The following is a 19781-nucleotide window of genomic DNA, read 5'->3' on the forward strand; positions in this document are numbered from 1 at the left end:
AGTCGGACACGACTGAGCTACTGACACAAACACACGTGATGGAATAATAAGCCAAAAGCAGCATTCTTTTCCTATGGTAACTGCAAATACTGGTGTCATCATGAAAAATTTGAAAGATGATGGGAAAGAAGATTTCTATTATACTCCCACTTATACACAGAAGGTATCAGAGTCTTGGAGAATGGCTATGGATCATCACATAGTTAACTGGGCATTGACTCTCATTTCAGCAAGTGCTCTGTATGTGACAACACACAGCACTGGGAACCTACCTGGGCAGTAGAAGCTTCTTCCTGACTTCTGGAGAACATCCACCTTCCCCTTTTTGCCCCTCCATCTACTCAACACTTTTGTGGCTTAATTCCAGGTATGAAATCTCTCTTCTTGAAACAGCTCAGAGTGGTGTTGCAGGTTGAATTCCCTGGAAAGTAGGCTAAAACCGAGGTTAACGTGCAGGGTAATTATTATATGCAGGGAAGGATGAAAGCAGGACTGGGCAGAGGGAGAAGTTAGGCTGTAATGCAATCTCAACCAAAGCCCTTATACTCCTATGTTGATGAGTTATTGAGTGGGTAGCAGGGGATGACCTTAGATAAGGGGACTTTTTTTCACCAAAGCAATCCCTATAGGGGCTGAAAGCAGGGGGTTATCTACCATCAACATGCCCAGCAGCTGGGGATAAACTGATAAAGTGCTCAGTCTTCAAGTGGTATCTGGGTTATGCAAAAATCACAACATCCACTAAAGGTGGGAAGTGGAAGGAAGGAAGGAAGATGTTAGGGAGAATGAAATAGCACAGATGCTGGTGAGTTGATGGCTCATCCTAGGGTCAGAAACTCTTGGGTGATTGGAAGGGACTCCACCAGCATCCACATTGGCCAATCCCATGCGTAAGGGATATAGGCTCAATAGTTGTGGCACACTGGCTTAGTTGTTCCTTGGCACTGTAGGATCTTCCTGGATCAGGGATCAAACCCATGTTTCCTGCATTCGCAGGTGGATTCTTTGGGCTTCAGGTGGCTCAGTGGTAAAGAATTCACCTGCCTAATGCAGGAGACAAAAGAGATGCAGGTTCAATCCCTAGGTCAGGAAAATCCCCTGGAGTAGGAAATGGCAACCCACTCCAGTACATGCCATGGACAGAGGAGCCTGGTGGGTTGCAGAGAGTCAGACACAACTGAGTTTGCACACACTTTCTAAGGAGTATTACCCCACTCAAATGATTGGGTCTTTGTATTTCTCTGCTGTGGAAATTCATATTATCCCTAGCCACACAATAAATAGAGTAGTATTTATGCCCATACTTGTTACACATTTGTTATAAACTATATGATTGCATTGTGTTCTCTATGTTTCCCAAACTATTTCAGAGGAAAAGCTTCCAAAACAATTCCTTATGGCTATAAAGAACACCTCCTTTGCAATTGTACTTGTCAGAACAACCCGTCCCACAGCCTTTTCCTGACCCTGGCTCTTCAGCTTTGCAGGAGAGGAAATGAGAGCTAATGAGAGAGAGCAGAGAAGTGGAGTTCAGAAAAACAGCCGAAGAGATGCCTTGAAGACTTCTTGAAAGCAAGCTTGACCATTTTGCCCTCTTTCTTAAAAACACATGGAAATGATCCAATTAGTTGGAAAGCTGACTTTTTTCTTCCCCTGCTTTTGTAAGAAGATGAACAGTGAGAAAACACTCACTGGAGTCTTTGGAGCTGAATATAAAGAGAAACCCTAGGAAAGAGGGTGATAATGGTATGGATGATAGGAGGTAAGGGCATGAGGTATTTATCAGGAGTGGTGACAGATTTCAACGAGGCAGTAGGGGAAATTTACGAACAAGTGACAGGGAGAAAGAAAAACTCAGCATGAAGAATGCTATCATTTGCTGGTGCCTGAGCTGACAGGGGAGTGGAGGAAGAAAAATAGAATATGTGTAGAGCTTGTGTGAGACATGGTGCCTCAGAGCCGGAGCACTGGCTGTTTCCCATGATATCATTCCATGGGCCCTAGGAAAGTCTTTCCTACCGTTCTCCTTGCTGCTCCTCAAGTGTCTTTGAAATATCACTGTTAGAAATTACTTTTGTGTGTGTTTTTCCCCTGTATTTGTACTTTGAAGCTTATAACATGTCACTTGGGTCTGTGGTTGTATTCTGTAAATGCTTTATATTGGGTTGGCCAAAAACTTTGTTTGGGTACAGTGCCCCCAAACCCGAACGAACTTTTTGGCCAACCCAGTATTTTTAAAATGTGAATCCTCTTAGGAGTGGAAATGTGGCATTTCGTATTTAGTGGGGAATTACTGTCTGTGATATATACTTTGTTTAAAGAATCCATGTGTGATACAGGAGACCTGGGTTCAATCCCTGGGTCAGGAAGATCCCCTGGAAAAAGGAATGGCTACCCACTCCAGTATTCTTGCCTGGAGAATTCCATGGACAGAGGAGCCTGGCGAGCTAGCGTCTATGGGGTCCCAAGAATCAGACACAGCTTATCGACTAAACCACCACCACCACAGCTATTCAGAAACACAGGGCATGCATTTGAGATATGGGACATTAGGAAGAAGGATGTCAAAATGAAGGAAAAGCCCACCAATAATCTCAAAAGATCTGCACTTCCTATTTTCTAATGCAGCTTCAAGCCATGGGAAAATTGTGCAGTGGAGTCAGTGTTGTGGGTTCAAGTCCCTCCCTGAACTTATTTTTTATAGCTAAATGTTATAACATTTATAAAAATGATCGCAATTTGAAAGTTATAATATTTTAACCATACAGCTATGAATCACAAGTTAAAAGATGTTTTATGTAGAAAACCTCTTTCTCTTTATTTCATGGTACTAATAGAGCAACTGCTTTCATTTTTCTGTATTGCCTTCCAGTATAAATACACGTATTTTAAATTATTTTGTAGTTATAGAATATTTTATATTTTGACTTTTTACATAAAAATACCTCTTCCATGTTGTTACACAGTCTTAATAATTACAGCTTTTCATGAGTTTCTTTGTAATTTTTGCACCATAGAGCAGTCTCAAATTTGAAAAGAGAAACGTAGTCACAGGGTTATGAATATTTAGACAGCTTTTGAAATATTACTGGATTGCTTTCCAAAATGTTTGTGGGAGTTTAAAATCCACCAAACATTTTCACCTCACTTGCTAGCATTGGGTGTTATCATTTTATATGATTCTATTATTTTAATGATTTAAAATATGATTTTAATGTTTTACTGTGCATTTCTTTGAGGATTGGCAAGGTTTAATGGATTCCCCATATGTTTGAAATTTTCTCAGAATAAAAAGTTAAGAAATGCATATGCAACAAATTTCCAAGGAAATGCAGGAAGAATACAAAGATCTCTGTATACCTAATGCGCCAATTGGATATTTTTGACATTGTTTTATCATTTTCTCTCTCTGTATATTTTTAAGTATTATTTTTCCTGAATCACTCTATAGTATACTGAATACATTGTACACCTTTACCCATTAACAATACTGTATTATGTTACATTTCCTGAACTTGATATTTACACTATGATTATATAAAACAATATCGTTTTAAAAACTATTCGTTTGTTTATTTGGCTGCACTGAGTCTTAGTTGCAGCACATGAGATTTTCAGTCTTAGTTGCAGCATGTGTGATCTTTAGTTGGGGCATGAGAACTCAGAGATGTGGGATGTGGGATCTTGTTCCCTGACCAGGGATTAAACCTGGGTCTGCTACACTGGGAGTGTGGAGTCTTAGCCAACGTTTTATCTAATCTAAAATTCATATTGCAGTTTTACAAATTATTTCACTAATATATTTGAGAACAAAATATGTTTCCTGTCCAGGAACCAATCAATGTTTATGCATGTACCTAACTGTTGTGATTCTTTAGTTTCTTTTAATATGGAACATTTTCTCAGCACTATCTGTCTTTCATAGCACTGACATTTTCAAAACATACAGGCCAATTATTTTGTATAATGTCCAGCAGTGATCTGGTAAATGTTTCACAGATGTCTAGCTGAAACTTTTTTTGCTGTGTAGCATTTGCCGATTTCTATGGTGTAAATATCCCCACGGTGGCTGATGTCAAGGTTCTGATGTGATGTTGCTGAATGGGCCATTGGAGAGAACTGTGCACATTCAGCTCTCAGGAGCTTTATGCATAAGCCAACTCTAGCACATCACTGAATGGCCTTCAATTCAGGTTCATCTGCCCTTTTCTCATGAATAGAACTGGTTATGCATCTTTGTCAGGAATGCCAATGAAATAATGGTACATTGTTCTTAGTATATCGTATCAGGAGGCACATGATGCAGACATGTCCAGCCTGTACTTATTTATTTAAAATATTTTAAAAATTTATTGTATTATTCATTTGGCCCTGCCAGATCTTAGTTGTGGCATGCAGGATCTTTAGGTGTGGCATGTCAACTCTCAGCTGGAGCATGTGGGACCTAGTTCCCTGACCAGGAATGGAACCTACATTGGAAGCATGGAATTCTAGTCACTGGACCACCAGGGAAGTCCTCCCATCTGTACTTGTTTTAGAATAAGAAAAAATACATATACACTTGCATATGTGTGTGTGTATGCATGCATACAATGTGAATTTATTTCCCCCTTAATATATGAAATGAACAGAAGTGGGAAAATGGGGATGTTCCAGTTGAAGCAAAGGAAGTCAGATCCTCAAAGTCCCATTACCCCCACATTGTGACCCTGAGAGGACTCTGAGTTGCACAGTTTGAGAATCACTATCCTGAATGGAAGATGGAGGGTTTATTTTCAAAGGGAGCTGGATTTTAATTATTCCTGAAGGTTGTGCAATGTTAATAAAAAGGCTTGGTTCACTTATTAATATGATGCCTGTCCAGTGTGCCAACCTAAATGCACCAGTGGGATGCACTTCCATCTATATTTATTTAATTCAAATATATTTTTAATTGAATAGATTTGCATATCAGAGATTGGTCTCTCCTAATTTAATTATCTCATTCTTATTTCTTCAAGAGTGCTAATACTTAGGCTTAATTTAGCTTTGTGACAATAAATATGTCACATAATTTTCTGGCATCTAATTCTGTCATCTGTGAAAGGAGAAAGATGTTGGACTCACTGATCCCTGGGTCTGTGTAGGAAAGGACCTTAAAATTCCAAATCAGACTGCCCCCAAAGAGACAGAGATTAGCCTAGGTCACCATAGAATAACTGCAGGACTGTCGTTTATGCTCTTTGAGTCTCATCTTTCTCGAGGTGAAAATCTTGATCTAAGTGGGCTCAAACCAAGGGACAGCAGCTCCTTGGCTCTTATCTAGGAAAGAGATCTATGTCTGTTCTTCCCCAAGATTCACAGCACTCTGGGCACATTTTACCTTCTTCAGGTACCCATGGTTTCTTCTATTACCTAAGGACTTTTAATAAGACAACAGGGGCTTTCCTAGTGGCTCAATGGTTAAGAATCTGCCTGCCAATGCAGGAGATTAGGGCTCAGTCCCTGGGTCAGGAAGATTCCCTGGAAAAGGAAATGGCAACCCACTCAAGTATTCTTGCCAGGAAAATCCCATGGACAGAGGAGCCTGGCAGGCTACAGCCCATGGGGTTGCAAAAGAGTTTGACAGGACTTAGCAACTAAACAATAGCAACAGCAACAATAAAAAACAGTGAGTGGGCAAAAATAACAACTGCATAAAGCATCCTATTTTAAAAGTAACTCAGTTTTATATATGTTGAAATATTAGTGAAATATAGCAATTACATCTTTAAAAATTATATCTTGCTCATTTTATGTATATGTATATATATATTCTTCAATGGACTGATGGAATTTCAGCATCAAAAATCTCACCAATAGATTTTTATTCCAGGTTATAGATTATTTATACATATTTAAAAGTAAATACTCAGATGTTAATGATACATCTGAAAGAATGACATCCCTTTTTAATACCATGGACGGTATTCTAGGATGCCAGAAATAATGTTGATGTGGGTGTTTGGCTAATCAGCTTTTCAAAGGTTGAGATATAAAAGGAATATTACATTTTGGATAAAAGCCAAGGCTAAAGCTAACTTTTGGCTGTCCCCAGTATTCTGCCCCTGCTCCAAGCTTTTAGTAAATCTTTTTTGAAAGGACTTTTGAAACTCACCTTTGCTGAGAAAGCCACCAAGGCATTTGCCAGAGCTGAAGCACCTCTAGTACACAGTCATGGTGCAGGCATGCTAAGCTTCGTCTCCCTTTGTTGCTATTTAAAAAAAAAAATTAATTTGGTCGCCCTGGGTCTTAGTTGCAGCATGCAGAATCTTCGATCTCCATTGTGGCATGTGGGATCTTTAGTTGCAGCATGTGAAATCTAGTTCCCTGACCAGGGATCAAACCTCAGCCCCCTGCATTGGGAGCGCAGAATCCCAGTCACTGGGCCACCAGGAAAGTCCCTCACTTTGTTGTTCTTACTCTACCTCGGCTCACCTTCCCCAGTAGGAAAATGCACATTTCCCAATGGCTTTTATTTGCTCTCAATTTTCTGTGGAATTATCACCCACTCATTTTTTTTTAATGGAGCCAAAAAGTTAGGAAAAAAGGGTAGAAACAAGGAAGGCATTAGATAAATTTGGCAACTGTCCTAGGTCACATTTGGGAAGAATGGGTAGCTTGAGGTGCAAACAGAAGACACCGAAACACTGGCTGCTATGCATGTCAAATAGTTCTCCAAAGTATCTTGAGGCCAGAAAAGAAAACAAAGGAGAAAACCATGATGAAAGAGCTACACAAATTTTATAATCTCTGTGAAGGCAGAGGCCATGTTTTCTGTGTCTCTGTTACGATTTAGTGCTGGACACTTAGTTAATTACATGCACAAATAAACTAGACTCCAGTAGCCCAGTTCCTCAGATCTAGCCAAAGAAATAGCCTAAAGAAAACCCTTGGAAAAGAAATCCTCACGTTTTTCTTGTTTTCCCTCTTCCATATCCCCTTTCTGTGGTGTTTTGATGGCTTATCATGAATTCTTTCAACAAATATTAAGTGTCTTCTTTTTCTTTTTGTAGGTTTGTATTGTGTTTCTCATTCAATGACTGTATGGCACTTGCCATTAAATATGAACAAGATAAATCTGGTCCCCGACCCAAGGTCTATCTACAGTTCATGTTGTGGTCAGCTTACCTTTGCTGATTGGCTTAGCTGGAATGGCCTCTGTCGTGTGTTGAAGATAAACCCAGTCTTCTAATATATTTTCTGAAAAATGGTATTGCTCATGTGCTTGCCAATCTTCTTACGCTCTTTTAAAGAACTGGATTTCCTTGAGCTGTAAAGCCCCAAATTAAGGTCTTATTCATTTAAAATACACCTCAGTAAGATGGTTAAACAATCAGACTAATTTCAGCATATACAGAACTGAGCAATTCTCAGAGAATTCTTTCTCAGTTTCCCCCATCTCCCTCTCCAATACATATACTCATTACAAACCCAGGAAGAAAGAAATGTTACAAATGGCTTTATACAAGGAACAGACTGATAGATTTTTTTGTGTATTCCTCAAGTCTGTAAGTCTGTGATCTTTTTCATAATAGCATGTTATGGACAGATTGATCATCCCTGCAAATGGAAAGCTTCGCAAAAATATAGGTCACTGATTTGTCTTTGCTGTAGCCATCAGATACATCTGCAGAAGAATCTCTTAGCTAAAATGTCATCCTCCTTCTCATGAATATTTGCCTCCTTCACTCCTTAGATGATGTCAAATGAAAACCCACTTTCAATGCACTGTCATTTTTAGAGGCCAAGTTGCACATTAGAGAGATTATATTGGAAAAGAACTAATTTGAACTCTTCCTTTATTAGCCAGGACTCCAACAGGAAACAGAGGGTGCTCTTGAATTAGGATAATCTCAGGAGTTATTAATAAAGGCACTATTTATAAAGATGTGGGCAGGATATAGAGAAATCATAAAAGATATTGCAAGTACCACAGACTTTAGTGCTGGTGACTGCAAAGATGTTAGTACTGGTCAGCCTGAAGGGAGATAAGAAAGCACTTACTGGGACCTGGAAGCCCAGAGTCTTGTACAGAAGGTTGATTTTGTTGAGGAACCCATCGAGCTCAAGGCAAACTGGTAGGGAGGGAAATATGGAAATAAATACGCTGACCTCATTGAATTTTCTCCCTGATCTTCCGCAGAAAGTCTTCATAAGCCAAGCCCACCTGGAAAGTAAAGGATAAGGAAGATGTTGACATGGTTTGCACAGACCAGGCTCTGAAGGCAGAAAGCAGGATGGAGAACAATGGATAACAGATCTGAAGGGGCAAATGGAAGATTCCCTGGTTCACATTCCCTGTTACTTATAAACCCCTTCGATTTAGACTGTGCTGCAAGGAGATTACAAAATCATCATTTAGCTTGAATCATGCCTTCAATTTTGTAGATTTATATATGTCTCTTCTGAGCCCCTGTTTTGCACCAAACTATTTGATATGAATAAAACAGACAAAAACTCTTATCCTCAATTGAGTCTATATTCTATTGGAGCCATGTCTATTAGGAGTCAGTTAGCTGCGAGAGAAAAGTCACTCAAGTTAGAAATTGAAAAACAACCACTTGTAAGAAATTCTTCTTAATTGCTGTATATCTGTCCAACAACTACTCTCTGGGTAGTTGGTTAAAATGTTGGTTAAAGAGGGTTGGTTAAAAAGTTCATTTGGGTTTTTCCGTAACTGTCTATGGAAAAACCAGAACGAACTTTTTTGCCAAACCAATATTACACCTTTTTTCTTTCTCTTCCCTTTCTTTCTCTCCATACCTCCTGTCCAAGAGAAAAAAATGCTTTACTTCACTACATATCCCTCTGAATCTGTTCTTCTCTCCTCTGTATTAGGCAGGCTTCAGTTTAAGGCTCTTATTTTCCACTTCCCCATATTTTCAACTTGCATGTCCCTTGATTATCTACTGTTTCAAAAAATTTTATATGAAAGTTCTCTCTCAAATGGTGGTCATCCTCTTCCAGCCTACATTACCCTTACTCTAAAAATGATTGTTCATGTGACAAGTGCTCTCCTGTGTCATATCTATTCAACCATTTATTCATCCCCTAAAACTTCACTGGAATATTTATTGAGTACTTCAGCACACTGGAGGTCAAGAGAAAATTCCCATAGAATGGTGGACACTTCATTCACTCAAGTTGGCACTGGGACTGGGGTAAATAGAAAGAAAGTGAAGTTGCTCAGTCGTGTCTGACTCTGCAACCCCATGGACTGTAGCCTACCAGGCTCCTCCGTCCATGCAATTTTCCAGGCAAGAGTATTGGAGTGGGTTGCCATTTCCTTCTCAAGGGGATCTTCCTGACCCAGTGATCTAACCTGAGTCTCCTGCATTGCAGGCAGATGCTTTACCATCTGAGCCACCAGGGAACTGGGGTAGGGTGGGCATATAATGAATCCAGGCTTTTGGAAGAAGTTACTAGCAGATGGAACAAAGCAAAGCCAGAGTTCAAAGTCATTTCTTATCTGAACTTGAAGCACAGTGCCCAAGAGATAAGACCAGAGACCAACCAATCTGCAGAGTGGTTGAGAAATGGTAGATGGAACATGAAGCTGGAACAAGGATCCAAGCCCTTGAAGAGCAAGAACTGTGTGTCTCAGAGACTGTTCAAAGGTTCTGCACTCAGCAAACACTAACTGTCTCCTTTTACAGAGGGGGATAGACTTGGTTCCTGCCCTCAGTTGGTTTTATTCACTTACAAATGTAGAATAGGCATTTGTTGATGGTTCCAATGGTTCTTTTTTTAGTGTTCCTCACTCCATCTCTTCCATTTGCTCTGTGTTTTCTTCAGCATTTACATATACTGAAAACTTCCATTGCATTTTGAAATAGCAGGCTATCTTTTGAAATGTGCTATCTTTTCCAAACCTCATTTTCGTCTAGTTCTTATTTATTTCACAGTAAGTTATATCTGATCATACATATACATATACAAATATTTATGTAGGTATGGGCACACACACATCCATGTTTTGACAGAGACTGAGAAAGGACAGTGGCACGGTGGTCCTTAATTGACCTACTCTGCCCTTTGCGAAGGTTTTGAGTCTGAGTGTGACATTGTAGTCTGTTCCTTCATTATTTTTCCAATCTCTGTTTTTAAGGAACAACAACCATAGCCTAAACTGTGCTATGTGAATTGACATTTGAAAAGAGAATTCCTTTCATCTGATTTTGTTCTGCATTCAATGTGTTCTTTTAGATTTTCAGAATAGTATTTGCGTAAAAACATGCTTTTTTGGATTTACTATCCCTGGGGTGCAGGTACTACATTATTTATTTCACTCTCTATTAGGTTTCTTAAACTGAGCGTGCACATAGAGCTGCCTGCGGACCTTGTTAGAAAGGCAGAAGTGCAAATGATACTACCATGGACAGTGATCTGATAGATCATAAATGTGTTGTTTTTTTAGGACTGCTATAACAAAGCATTGGGGCTTCCCAGGTGGCTCAATGGTAAAGAATCTGCCTGCCAGTGCAAGAGATGTAGGATCGATCCTTGAGTCAGGAAGAGTCCTTGGAGAAGGAAATGGCAACCCACTCCAGAATCCTTGCCTGGAGAATCCCAGGGACAGAGGAGCCAGGTGGGCTACAGTCCATGGGGTCTCAAAGAGTCAGATACAACTGAAGCGGCTTAGCACTCACCTTTGGGGAAAAGGGTTAGAAAAATAAAAGTAAATGCCTTTCTGCTGTATGTTAGTTCCTTGCTTATTTTACAAAGAACAAGGATTGATTACACAATAAAAATGATTAGAAAACATTCTTTCATAAAAAGGTTCTTATTTGAATTACTGGCCAAAGACCCTCTAGGAATACTTTGCCATAAAAATTCCTCCTGCCTCCCTTATCAGATCTTAGTTCCAGAGCACTCTATTTTTTGGATGTGCTGGGTCTTCTTCATTGTGGTGTGCAGGCTTCTTTTGTTGCAGAGCATAGGCTTGGTTGTCCCATGGCATGTGGAATCTTAGTTCCCTGACCAGGGATTGAACCAGTGTCCCCTGCATTGAAAGGAGAATTCTCAACCACTGGACCACCAGTGAAGTCCCCAGAGTATTCAATGCTATTGCACTTACACCAACTCTAGGACTCATGCATTCTAAAGCTGTGCTGAACACAACAGTGGTGCTGACCACCACTGCAGACAGTGGATAGTGGGGGCCCAGTTATAGGACTCTCAAAACATTAATTTCAAGAGATACCACTACATACCTATTAATAACTCTGTATTAATTCTTCCTAATTTAGTGCAATGTTTTAGTCTTGTTACAGCTTGGCCTAGAGGTGAATTCATGGAATATAGCTCTCAACAATACTTAAGTGCCCCTTTTCAAATTCTCCATTTGTGGTGATGACACTAGCATTTTACTGACTTTATATATTCAAAAAATCTTTTTTGAGATGTGATTGACATACATTTGAACATATTTACAGTTCACAAATTGATAAATTTTGATGTATGTATACACTCATATATTATCACCACAATGAAGATAAACAACATATCCATCATCCCCAGAAATTCCCTCATGCCATTTTGTTCCCTTATGCCAACCTTTCACTCCTGCTCTTTCCCCATCCACCAGCAATTTATTTCTGTCAGTATAGATTAATTAAAACTTTCTAGAAATTTAAATAAATGGAATTATACAGTATGTACTCTCTTTTGTGTGGCTTCTCTCATTCAACATAATGCTTTTGAGATTTCAATCATTTTGTGTGCTTCAAAAGTTGGTTCCTCTCTATTACTAGATAGTATTCCATTGTATGCATATATCATAATTTGTTAATCCTTCATCTTTTGACAGGCATTTTGGTTTTTTCATTTTTGTTTATTACAAACATAGTTGCTATGAATCTATTGGATTGGCCAAAAATGTCATTCAGGATTTTCTGGGCGGAAAAACCTGAATGAACTTTTTGGCCAACCCAATAGTATATGTACAAGTTTTGGGGAGTTCATGTTTCATTTATGTTGGGTAAATACCTAGGAGTGGGATATCTGGGTTGTACTTTAGGTATATGTTTACTTTTTTTAAAGAAACTGTCAAATGTTTTCCAAAGCAGATGTATCATTTTATATTCCCATTAAGAGTTTGAGAGTATCACTTGTTCCAAACCTTTTTGATATCAGTGGTATTATCAGTATTTCCAATTTTAGCCATTCTAGTCGGTACATGATGTATCTGATTGTGGCTTTAATTTAAATTTCTCTAATGATCAGTGACAGTGAACATCTTTTTTGTGTGCTTATTTGCTATACATAATTGTTCTTTGGTGAAGTATCTGTTCACATTTTCTCTCATTTTTTAATTGGCTTATTTTCTTATTCTTGTGGCTTGAAAGCTCTTTATATATTCTGAGCAGAAGTCTTTTATCTAATATGTAACTGGTAAATATTTACTGTGACTTGCCTTTTCACTCTTTGAATAGTGTCTTTTGAGGACAAATTCTCAACAGGATTTGAGAATCCTTGTTTATCCAGTTTTTCTTTTATAAACTGTGCTTTGGTGTCATACTTAAGAAATATTTGCCTAACCCAACTCACAGTTTTTCTCTGATATTTTCTTCTAGAAGTTTTATAGTTTTCGTCTTTGTACATTTAGGCTATGTCACATTACAATTCACTTATTATAATGATACAAGTTGTGAATAGTGGGCAGAATTCTAAGTTGACTCCCAAGAGCTCTGGTGTACACATCTTTTCATAGTCATTCAAACATTAATCTAACTGCTACTGTGATGAGATTTTGAAGATGCAATTAACATCACAATAATTTGAATTTAAAATAGGGAGATCATCCTGGGTGAGCCTGACCTAGTCAAGTGAGACCTTAAAAAGGCCTGGGCTTTATCTGAAGTAAAAGATTGAAAGAGCTAGAGAAGTTGAATGTAAGAGAGATTATCCATTGCTAACTTTGAAGATGGAAGAGGCCATGTGCCAAAGAAAGCTGACACCCAGTTGCTGAAAGTGCTTCCTGGCTGACAGTCAGTAAGGAAACAGGGACCTTAGTTCTACAACCTCATGAAATTGAATTCTACCACAACCACATGAGCTTAGAGGAGAACTCTGGGCTCCAGATGATGACACATCTTGGCTAACACATTGATATTAGCCTTCTTTTCCTTTTTTTAAATTGAAGTATAGTTGATTTACAATGTTGTATTAATTTCTGCTGTATAGCAAAGTGATTAAGTTACATACACATATTTTAAAAGCTTTTTTAAAAAAACTATTCTTTTCCATTATGGTTTATCATAGGATATGGAATATAGTTCTCTGTGTTATACAGTAGGACTTTGTTGTTTATCACTTCCATATATAATAGCTTACACATCCCAACTCCAACCTCCCACTGCATTCCCCGCCCCCCACAACCACCAGTCTGTTCTCTATGTCCATGTGTCTGTTTCTGTTTTGTAGATAGGTTCATTTGTGTCATATTTTAGATTCCACATGTAAGTGGATATTAGCCTTCTGAGACATAAGGCAGAGAATCCAGAAGTAGGTAAGAACCTAAAAAACTGAGTTAATAAATGGTTGTTCTTTTAAGCCACAAAGTTTGAAGTGGTCATGTATGGATGTGAGAATTGGACTATGAAGAAGGCTGAGAGCCGAAGAATTGATGCTTTTGAACTGCGGTGTTGGAGAAGACTTTTGAGAGTCTCTTGGACTGCAAGAAGATCAAACCAGTCAATCCTAAAGGAAATCAACCCTGAATACTCATTGGAAGGACTGATGTTGAAGCTAAAGCTCCAAAACTTTGGCCATCTGATGTGAAGAGTCAACTCACTGGAAAAGACCCTGATGCTGGGAAAGGTTGAAGGCAGGAGGAGAGGGACCAACAGAGGATGAGATGGTTGAATGGCATCACTGACTCAATGGACATGAGTTTGAGCAAGCTCGGAGAGATAATGAAGGACAGGGAAGCCTAGAGTGCTGTAGTCCATGGGATTGCAAAGAGACAGACATGACTGAGTGACTGAACAACAACAAAAGTTTGAGGTAGGGGTCACCCCCATACTTGCGCATGCTCTGGTGTGTCCTGGAGGTCGCCTGCGCGGGTGTTTAACCACGTGTGGTGTAACTTAGGGCATCATGTTGTGAAGAAATGGGGCCTGCGGGGGCTTGCACCATCAGGAATTTCAACCTAGAGAACCAGGCTGAATAGGAAATCAGCAGAATGAAGCCCTCCCCCACTCCCAGGCACCCTTCCACCAAGAACCTCCTGTGAGAGCAGATGAGCAGCCATCCAGAAATTAAGGGAGAAATTGATAGAAAAGATGACAAACTGCTGTCATTACTAAAAGATGTGTATGTTGATTTCCAAGATCCCATGTCTTCTTTGCAGGTAAAGGATGCTGGAACACGTCAGAAGCCTAAGGAGTTCAGGTTGCCAAAAGACCATCAGTTTGACATGATGAACGTTAAGAACATTCCCAAAGGTAAAATTTCCATTTTAGTGGCATTGACACTTCTCAATAGTCATAAACTTTATCCAGACACATGGACTGCTAAGAAAATAGCTGACAAATACCATCTAGAACAGCAAGATGTAAATTCCCTTCTCAAATATTTTGTTACTTTTTAAGTAAAAAATCTTCCCCTCCTAAGGGAAGAAAGCAATACAAGCAAAATGAAGAGAATCTTGACAGGACTTTTCCTGTCCTCATCCCCATGCCCTGTTTATTTTCTTCATTTGTAGCATGTTAAATTATATAAGTTACCAATTGTGTTGAGCTCCCTCCTTGTGAGAGCTTGCTTTTTATGAACTCTTCTGAATTTTCAGGATGGCTGATAGGATTGATTTTTCTTTCTTTTAAACTTTAGTATGGTTTAGTTTGTGTTCTTATGCAATATCAGCATGACTAATCAGCACATGTATAAATTTACTGTAAATAAAAGTTACTGTATTTTAAGCAAAAAAAAGAAAAAGTTTGAGGTAATTTTTTTATGCAGCCATAGAAAACTGATACAGTTTAGGTCAAGGAAATTTGTTTCCTATATGGATATGTAATTATTTCAGCATCATCTGTTAAAAAGGTCATCCTTTCCCCTTGATTTGACTTTGTACCTTTGTCAAAAATCATTGCATCATATTTGTGTGGGCCTATTTTTGTTCTGTTTCATTTATCTATTTGTCTATATTTATATCAATACCATGCTCTCTTAACTGTAGTTTTAGACTAAATCTTAAAATCAGGTAGGGCGTGCTCTCTCCAATCTGTTTTCATTTTCTAAAGTTGTTACGGCTGTTCTGAATCTTTTTTAGAATCAGCTTGTTATTTTTCAAACACACAAGTGCTCTTGCACACATGTGCACACACACACACACAGATTAACTGAGTGAATTGAGATTGTGTTAAATGTATAGGTCAGCTTGTGGAGAATTGATATCTTAAGAATATTGATTCTTCCAATCAATGAATATGGTATATCTCTCCATTTACTGGGATCTTTTTCAATTTCCCTCAGCAATATTTTATAGTTTTCAGGTCTTGCAAATATTTGTTTTCAAATTTATCCCCAAGAATTTCATATAGTTATGCTATTGTAAATAGTTTTATTTCTTTAATTTCATTTCCCAATTGTATATTTGTGTGTATTATACACACATATACACATAACTGATTTTTGTATGTTGATTTATCTACCACCTCTCAAGTTCTTATGTTTCACCTATAACCTCCAATTTGATCATATTTGGAGATAGGGCTTTGGGGAGGGATTTAGGGTTAGATTAGTTAATGATAGTGGAGCCATCATGATGGGATTAGTGGCCTTATAAGAAGTGGAAGAGAGAGAGCCTGCACAGCAAGAATGTAGCTATCTGCAAGTCAGGAAGAGAACTCTCAGGAGAACCCCACCCTGCTGGCACCCTAAACTTGAACATCCAGACTCCAGAACTGGGAGAAGATACATTTTTGTTTTTAAGCATCACTTCCTGCCTCCCCACACACTTACCAGTCTATGTATTTTGTTATGACAACCCAAACTGATTTATATAAACTTGTATCCTGCCACTTTGGTAATCTCACTTATACTAGTACCCTTTTTAAAAAGATAATATAGGATTTTCTACACAATTACATCATCTGTTAATAATGTTGTAAACTCAGTCTCTGTGCCCTGGTACCGAATTGAATCTTGGAGATGGAGTTTTGGGTGAGGTAGAAAAGAATAGCTTTACTGCTTTGCCAGGCAAAGGGGGACACAGTGGGTTCCTGTCCTCAAAAACTGTGTGTCCCAACCTGGGAGGATTTGGTGAGGAATTTTATAGCAATGGTTCAAGGTTGGGTTGCCAATAAGGATCAGAGTGTACGGGGCTTGCATTTCCTTAATCTGGCCTCGGGTAGTTCTTGTCTGGAATGAAGAATGGTAAATCCGTTTGTTCGGGGGCGGGGGGAGGGGGTTAATTCTATAAAGAGCACAAAGATACTGTTATGCATATCCCTTGAGGCAGAAACAGGATCCTGCCCAAGGTTGCACTATTGTTTCTTGGCTGCTCCTCCTCCCTTTTCTCTGCATCCACCCCCCCCCCCCCCCCCCCGCCCCGTCCCCCCCCCCCCCATTAATAACTGTTCACACCTGCTCTTTGGAACTCAGGAAAGGTTATGGAGGCTGAAGTCTGTTCCCTACAAACAAGGAATGAGGTACTCAGAAAATACCCAGGAATCCCACAGGGTCCTGCTCAGCTTCACTAATAAAGATAGTTTTAATTCTTCTTTTCTAATCTTCATGACTTTTCTATTTTCTTGCCTTATTGTGCTGGCTAGAATCTCCAGTCTAATGTAGAATAGAGTAGTGAGAGTGGATATCTTTGCCTTTTTTAAGACCTTACAGGAAAAACTCTATTTTCTTTCTTTTTTTTTTACTTTACAATATTGTATTGGTTTTGCCATACATCAACATGCATCCGCCACAGGTGTACACGTGTTCCCCATCCTGAACCCCCCTCCCACCTCCCTCCCCAAACCATCCCACTGGGTCATCCCAGTGCACCAGCCCCAAGCTTCCTGTATCCTGCATCGAACCTGGACTGGCAATTCATCTCTTATATGATATTATACATGTTTTAATGCCATTCTCCCAAATCATTCCCCCTCCCTCTCCCACAGAGTCCAAAAGATTATTCTATACATCTGTGTCTCTTGCTGTCTCGCAGACAGGGTTGTCATTACCATCTTTCTAAATTCCATATATATGCGTTAGTATACTGTGTTGGTGTTTTTCTTTCTGGCTTACTTCACTCTGTATAATAGGCTCCAGTTTCATCCACCTCATTAGAACTGATTCAAATGTATTCTTTTTAATGGCTGAGTAATACTCCATTGTGTATATGTACCACTGCTTTCTTATCCATTTGTCTGCTGATGGACATCTAGGTTGCTTCCATGTCCTGGCTATTATAAACAATGCTGTGGTGAACATTGGGGTATACGTGTCTCTTTCAATTCTGATTTCCTTGGTGTGTATGCCCAGCAGTGGGATTGCTGGATCATAAGGCAGTTCTATTTCCAGTTTTTTAAGGAATCTCCACACTGTTCTCCATAGTGGCTATACTAGTTTGCATTCCCACCAACAGTGTAAGAAGGTTCCCTTTTCTCCACACCCTCTCCAGCATTTATTGCTTGTAGACTTTTGGATCGCAGCCATTCTGACTGGTGTGAAATGGTACCTCAGTGTGGTTTTGATTTGTATTTCTCTGATAATGAGTGATGTTGAGCATCTTTTCATGTGTTTGTTAGCCATCTGTATGTTGTCTTTGGAGAAATGTCTATTTAGTTCTTTGGCCCATTTTTTGATTGGGTCGTTTATTTTTCTGGAATTGATCTGCAGGAGTTGCTTGTATATTTTTGAGATTAGTTGTTTGTTAGTTGCTTCATTTGCTATTATTTTCTCCCATTCTGAAGGCTGTCTTTTCACCTTGCTTATAGTTTCTTTTGTTGTGCAGAAGCTTTTAATTTTAATTAGATCCCGTTTGTTTATTTTTGCTTTTATTTCCAACATTCTGGGAGGTGGGTCATAGAGGATCCTGCTGTGATGTATGTCGGAGAGTGTTTTGCCTATGTTCTTCTCTAAGAGTTTTACAGTTTCTGGTCTTATGTTTAGATCTTTAATCCATTTTGAGTTTATTTTTGTGTATGGTGTTAGAAAGTAGTCTAGTTTCATTCTTTTACAAGTGGTTGACCAGTTTTCTCAGCACCACTTGTTAAAGAGATTGTCTTTTCTCCATTGTATATTCTTGCCTCCTTTGTCAAAGATAAGGTGTCCATAGGTGCGTGGGTTTATCTCTGGGCTTTCTATTTTGTTCCATTGATCTATATTTCTGTCTTTGTGCCAGTACCCTACTGTCTTGATGACTGTGGCTTTGTAGTAGAGCCTGAAGTCAGGCAGGTTGATTCCTCCAGTTCCATTCTTTATTCTCAAGATTTCTTTGGCTTTGAGGTTTTTTTGTATTTCCATACAAATTGTGAAATTATTTGTTCTAGCTCTGTGAAAAATACTGTTGGTAGCTTGATAGGGATTGCATTGAATCTAAAGATTGCCCAAAACTCTATTTTCAATTGAAAAAAAATTCTACTTTTTTAAATGATAAGTATGATATTATTTAGATTTTTCAAAGATGTCCTTTACAAATTTGAGACTGTTTCCTTTTATTCCTAGTTTACTGAGAATTTTTATTGACATAGATGTTGGTATTTTCTTTGCAAATATTATCATATTGATGTTTAAGACCTGCTTCCCTGCTGGCTCGGATGGTAAAGAATCTGCCTGCAATGCAGGACACTGAGGTTCGATTCCTGGGTTGGGAAGATCTCCTGGAGGTGGAAATGGCAACCACTCTAGTATTCTTGCCTGGAGAATCCCATGGACACAGGAGCCTGGCAGGCTACAGTCCATAGGGTCACAAAGAGTCAGACACAACTGAGTGACTAATACTTCTTCATACAGTGAAAAACATTCCATCCTTCTGTTTCTCCTTCCATTGGACAAAGAGAGAATAAAGAGTAGGAAGTCACTTTGATAAATTTCCTTTTTTCCTTTGAGGGGTCTTTCCCCAGAACAGTAGCTCTTTTGTGTGTAATCTGTGATTCTAGGTGAGATTGAAAGTCAGACAGTGGAGAAGTATGTAGCTGATAATCAAAACCTGAGATGGCAGGATTGTCTTTATTATTTGAATTTTAGTGTGTAACATATCTGGTATATATTGGATAAATATACATTCTGTATAAACCACAATACCTAGAATGAAGCTGTGTTTATGTAACAGTTCTATAGAAATACTTCTTGGCTTAGGAAGAGATAAAATAAATTTAAGACCTTAAAAATGTATAAAAGCATGAATCACATCTTTTTCCTCATAGGCAATCAATTAGGCTTTATTATCACTGACATTTTCTTTTGCAGATCAAGTCATGGCTATCTCGGGCTGGGAAAGCTGTTGTTGACATTGTTTCTCAGTCTCAAAGACTGAAAGTGAACATAAAATATTTGAAAGCAGGAATTGGAAGGAAAAACAAAACCCTGTCTGGGGAAATGTTACTTGCAGTGTCCAATCTCGGTGAATAAAATAAGGAGAGAGCTTTCCTAGCATTTCAGTTGTCACTTTTATTTGTCAATAAATGTTTTTGAATTTTCCCAAGTTAGGAAACAACCAGCGGCAGCAGCAGGGATGGCTAAGGCATAAGCTGCTTGGCTGATTATCTCAGCACTGACCTGTAAGCAGCCCCCTCTGGGTGAAAGGCAATTGAGTC

General features: G+C 38.9%; 1 pseudogene; it reads left to right on the plus strand.

Annotated features, from left to right (window-relative positions):
- The first annotated feature begins 14041 nt into the window (after positions 1 to 14041).
- On the plus strand, positions 14042 to 14663 carry LOC133242735 (NADH dehydrogenase [ubiquinone] 1 alpha subcomplex assembly factor 4-like; annotated as a pseudogene).
- The last annotated feature ends 5118 nt before the right edge of the window (positions 14664 to 19781 follow it).

This window comes from Bos javanicus, chromosome X (genome assembly GCF_032452875.1).
Source record: "Bos javanicus breed banteng chromosome X, ARS-OSU_banteng_1.0, whole genome shotgun sequence".
NCBI classification, from domain to species: domain Eukaryota; kingdom Metazoa; phylum Chordata; class Mammalia; order Artiodactyla; family Bovidae; genus Bos; species Bos javanicus.